The 5,996-nt window shown below is 28.4% G+C and overlaps 1 non-coding gene across 1 annotated transcript; it reads left to right on the top strand.

The window, feature by feature from the left end:
- The first annotated feature begins 1,136 nt into the window (after window positions 1–1,136).
- On the top strand, window positions 1,137–1,243 carry LOC139903766 (small nucleolar RNA R71). The gene has a single exon (XR_011778559.1). It is a non-coding gene; the product is annotated as a small nucleolar RNA R71 (small nucleolar RNA).
- The last annotated feature ends 4,753 nt before the right edge of the window (window positions 1,244–5,996 follow it).

Below are 5,996 nucleotides of genomic sequence, written 5' to 3'. Positions count from 1 at the left end.
ACAATCACTAAGTAGACAAGGAACAATAAATTCACCCGGATCACCTAACATAGGTAGAAGTTTTGGTGGAACTATCTTCACCGGTTTACTTTTACGGTTTTTGTTTCATGTACTTTCTTATTTTTCTTCTTCTTTCTAAAGGTATCACAAACTTCATACTCAACTCCTTTTCTTGGAAACGGGATGGGTGGTCTGTATGGTGCCACCACTGGCTTTACATACTCAAGTGGTGGTGGTGTTGTAACTTCTTCATTGTTACTCACATCTAAAACATTCCCATCTTCTGGTGCTGGTTTTTCAGAATTTGTTGACACCATATTAACATTCTCATTCCGAGGATTTACTTCAGTATCACTCAGTAGCTTTCCTTGTTCCCTCTCACTCATCATGCTAGCAAGAGTACCTACGTGTTTTTCTAGATTCAAAATAGAAGCTTATTGATTTCTAAATGACTGATCAAACCTCTCATTCGTTTGGGTTTGAGTTGCAATAAATTGTGTTTGAGATTCAACTAGCTTTTGTACTATTTCTTTCAGATTTGACTTTTTCTCTTTGGTTTGTTGTGGTGGTTTATACAAGCTAGGTCTTTGTTGATTGAAAGTGTTGTTTTGAGTTGGTTGGTTATTCGGACCTTGTTGGTTGTACGAGTTATTATTGGGTCCATTTGGATTGTAAAGAATGTTTTGATTTCGATTGAAGTTTGGCTTTGGCGATTGATAATTATTTTGATAATTATTTCCCGGCCTTTGGTTAATGTAGGAAATATTCTCACGTTGTTCCATCGTTTGCTCAATGTGACAATCTTTTGTTAACTGTGGTCCACCGCATTGCTCATAACTGATTCGTATTGCGTGAATATCTTTTTTGTCATCTTTTCCATTCGTCTTTCAAAAGCATCTATTTTTGCGAAAACGGAATCAAAGTCATGGCTAGAATCGGCTCTAGCCGCTTTAGATGAACGAAAAATATATTTTTTCTGGTGCCACTCATGCGAGTGGGAGGCTGTGTTATCAATGATTTTGTGAGCTTCGGTTGCGGTTTTCTTCATAATGGAACCACCAGCTGCTGTTTCGATGTCTTTTCGTGTAGCAACGTCGACACCTTAGTAGAATATTTGTACTATTTGATAAGTATCTAGACCATGTTGAGGACATCCTCTCAACATTTTTCCAAATCTTATCCATGCCTCATATAACGTTTCAATTGGCTTTTGTGCGAACATGGAAATTTCTCCTTGAAGTCTCACGGCTTTAGATGCCGGAAAGAATCTTTTAAGAAATTTTTCAAATAAAACATCTCATGTGTCAATCGCTCCTTCAGGTAACGATTCTAACCAATCTTTGGCTTCTCCTTTTAAAGTCCAGGGAAACAACATGAGATAGATCTGTTCATCCTCAATTTCTCTGATTTTGAATAGAGTACAGATCCTATTAAAGGTTCGAAGACGTTTGTTTGGATCTTCTTTTGCTGTACCACCAAATTGGCACTGATTAGTTACCATGTGTAGGATTTGTCCTTTGATTTCATAATCTAATGCATTAACATCTGGCTTAATAATGGCGTAACCTTGACCCGTGCGTGTGGCTCTCATTCGGTCTTCCATACTTTGAGGTTCAGTTTCTGCCATATCTGAATTTGTTGAATCCGAATCACTAGAAGATTCTGATTTAACGGTTTCTTCTTTGATAATCTTCGGATGAATAATTTGTGATTCAGGAGGAATAACTAGTGGTTCACGATGTGATGGCCCCGTCAATACACTTAACGACTCTGTCACTTGGTCCCACAGCTTGATCGAACTTAAATGAATTTAATAAACGACATTGCATTCTTTTATTTCAAAAGTTTCCCAAAAAGGAAATATACCAAAAATATGTAGTTTAAGTAACCCAACATATTAAATACCAAAGTTGACATTAAAACATTGTAAACAAAACCCACAAGTTTAAATTATTCCAAAATAGAATGCAAGTTCAAAGTTTCATAATTGTTTAACAAAATCTGCCCAAATGCATGCAGACTCTTCTAACACAGCGGAAGCATCAAACAAACTCAAGTACATGTGAAAACATGCGAGTAAACTGTCAACAAAAATGTTGAGTGAATTATAGATTTAAATAATTGAATAAACTTTAGACCACAAGATTTAAAATGTTAGAAAACATTAAACATTATTCCAATATCAATGAGCCACCTGGTAACCACTTAACCCTTTATTTACCCTTGCCAAACACAATAAATAATATAACTGAACAAGTGTATCTACAACAAAATATGAAGTACTAAACATTCTGATTATAAATTGCTAGCGCGACTAGCTCGAAATGGGGTTGTCAACCCGATAGATCTATCCATAGGATTCGCGTTCACCAGTAGAAACTAGTGATTACAGTTACCAGACTAGGGAATATTTTTGTTCAACTCATAATGAATAATTTAAATTTAATTGCCACTTGTGTCTAAACGTAAAATAAAATGCATGTAATCACATCCCAAAAATATACTTTGAAAAGTATGTAAAAATGGGACTATAACTCACCTTAAAGCAAAAGAAGTAACCACACAAAAAATGCGAACAGCAAATGAAGTAAAGTGATCAGGAATGATCACAACGCCGACCTATAAATAAAGCAGGTCGATATAAATAACTAACTTAGGTCAAGTCTTAGTATGCTAGCTATTGTACATGTTGCAAGTAGACATAGAACAACACTCAACATGCATCGGTTTGATCGGAACAGTGTACGGACACACACTTTCTATTTTTAGAAAGTTTCTATTTTTAGCAGGTTTCCATTTGTGGAAAGTTTCTATTTTAGGAAAGTTTCTATTTTTGGAAAGTTTCCAAATTTAGAAAGTTTCCATATTTAAAAAGTTGCTATTTTTAGAAAGTTTCTAAGTTAGGAAAGTTTCCTTAATTAGAAAGTCAACAAAAGTCAACTGAAAGTCAAAGTCAACCGAAAGTCAACTCAAAAGTCAACCTTGGTCAAACATAGTCAACATTGATTTTTAAAGTATAGGCTATAATAATAATATAGGTTATAATGTTATTTAAAGTCATAAATGTATAATTATGTCATAACATAAGTTTAATTAAATTAAATTGAATTATTAAAGTTAATATAAGTTTAAATGATATAATTAATATAACATAAGTATTTAATTAAGTAATTAAATATTAATCATAATATAAGTATTATTAATTAATAATAAATTTTAAATCATATCATATGTATTATTAATTAATAATGAATTATTAATCATATCATATGTATTATTAATTAATAATGAGTTATTAATCATATCATAAGTTTCTAATAATAATTATTAAATCATAAGTATTTAATAATTAAATTATAATTAAATAATAACTAAGCCTTATAATAATTAAATAATTAATTAATCCTTATTATAAGTCTTTTTATAATAATCTCATAATATAAGTTTAATACTTACAATAAGTATTTTTCATTAATAATAAAAGTATTATTAATCATAAGTTTAATTAAAAGTTTGATTAAATCATAATTAATTAATAAATGATATAATAAATATGTATATCATAAGTCTTAAATTAAAATAATTACTTTTTATAACATAAGTAATTTATTAATAATGAAATTCATTATTTATATCACAAGTCATAATTAATAACCATAAGTTTTAATTAAAAGTTCATCGGGTCATAACTTGAGCCCCGAGAATCGGTTTTCGGCGAGTCTTATATATATCTTCGCCTAACCAACCCACTCGATACATTAGTGTACTCAAGAACACCCCAAGAATGGCCACCAAGTCGTGACCTATAGCCATTATTCAACTTGGAGCTTTAATCTGTTCAAAAACATGTTTTAGTCATACCGGGTGATCCTTGGCTCGGATTTCGATGACCCGAACATGAAAGTTTATCCAATCATCAATCCTAACACACTAGTACACAATAAAGACTTCAAAAGTGGTCACAAAGTCGGACCACACATGTACCAATTCGTTCTTACATTTTAATTTCAATTAAACACCATTTTAACCATATCTAGAGCTCCGGGAATTGAAATAACATGAATTCGGTGTCTAAAATTAATGTCTTGATGAGAGGATGTGATGACCCAGGAATTTCCGACTAAATTTAAACTTAATCTTTATATGTTTCTGACACAATAAGCAGAGTCTGTAAGGTTGAGTCTCAAAAAGTTTGAACTGTTTCATATATTCAGTAAACCTGTGACTATTCCCGACGGTTCACGAACTATTGTTTGTAAATAAATGTGCATATATAAAGATATGTATGTGTGTGTATATATATATATATATATATATATATATATATATATATATATATATATATATATATATATATATATATATATATATATATATATATATATATAAATGTAAGTATATATAATAATTGAAAATAATAAAATATAAATGATTAAGTTGTTATTAATATATATATATATATATATATATATATATATATATATATATATATATATATATATATGTACAAAATTAATAATTGTATATATATTGTAAGATATTAATAGTAAATATTCAATATATGATATTATATATATATATATATATATATATATATATATATATATATATATATATATATATATATATATATATATTATATAATATTACATAATTAAAAATTATAATATTAAAATATGGAATTACAACTAAAATATAGTTATTATATTATATTAGTACTTTCATTATTATTATTAAAATAAATATCAAAATTAATATTAATATTATGAATATTATTAATTTAATATAATTTAGATATAAAATTTGATATATTTAAATTGTTGTGTCATTATTAATATCACTAATAATAGTGTTAGTATTATTATTAATATATGTATTAATATTAGTATTATGATTAGAATTATTATGATTATCATAAATATTATTATTAATATTATCATTATTTTTATTAGTATTACTTACTATCATTACTAATATTATTATTATTAATATTATTAGTATTATCCTTATGATTTAAAATTATTAAAATCATTACAATTATTATCATTATTATAAATGCAACTTATTAATATTATTCTTAATACTATTATTATTAATATTAATTGTATTATTATTAGTATATCTATATTTATTTATTAGTAATATCAACATAAATATATATAAACTGAATCTTATCCCTATCTGACTCATTTGTTCTTCTTTTCCCTTTTCATTTGTCCTTACTTCTACTCGTGATAATCTGTCGAGTAAATGATTGCTATCAAACAAACCTAGATTAAATATTATACTGCATTAACCCTTCAATTATGCATTTTTTCAATTGCCTACTGATATTCAACAAACCACAGAACCCATTTTTACACTATACGTTCATCTTTTTGTCCAAAACTCGAATTCGAATCAAAATTCAAAATATAACAACGCAGTTGTGTTAGGAATCATACATGTAAACTTTCTTCAAAATCTCAAATCCCAATTCTTTATATCGAGTTAGAATTTTGGAGTCAAAGGTTTTTGAAATAAAAGTCAACAGAATCGTTCTTGAGGAAATTCGAACTCGTTTTGATGATTCAAGTCCAATTGACGATTTCTATAGTTTCTACAGATGTTTAGAAAATTAATTCATGTTATAATCCTAGCCTAAAAATCTCTCTAATCCATAATCAATTTTTTTGTTTTTGTTGAGTACCTGCGTCGACACAGCAGGCTGTGTTTGTTCATTTTTTATATATATATTTTTTGTTGTGTTTTTGTTTTGTTAATCAAGAATCATGTGTTATAGTTTCTGATTATTTATAAGTATTAATCAAACATAAATTCGAATTTAGATTGGTTATGGGTCGATTAATGTTCAGAGGAAGAAGAAGAAACTAGGGAAATGAAAGGAGGGTTTAAATAATTATGAGTTTGGGTTTAGACAGAAGAGACGAGACAGAGGGATGGTTAAAAGGTTGTTCGTGTTTACGAGAGGTCTCAGGTTCGAGTCCCGGCGGTAG

The sequence above is a fragment of the Rutidosis leptorrhynchoides genome, chromosome 3 (assembly GCF_046630445.1).
Source record: "Rutidosis leptorrhynchoides isolate AG116_Rl617_1_P2 chromosome 3, CSIRO_AGI_Rlap_v1, whole genome shotgun sequence".
NCBI classification, from domain to species: Eukaryota; Viridiplantae; Streptophyta; class Magnoliopsida; order Asterales; family Asteraceae; genus Rutidosis; species Rutidosis leptorrhynchoides.
This window is presented reverse-complemented; position numbering and strand designations above follow the sequence as displayed.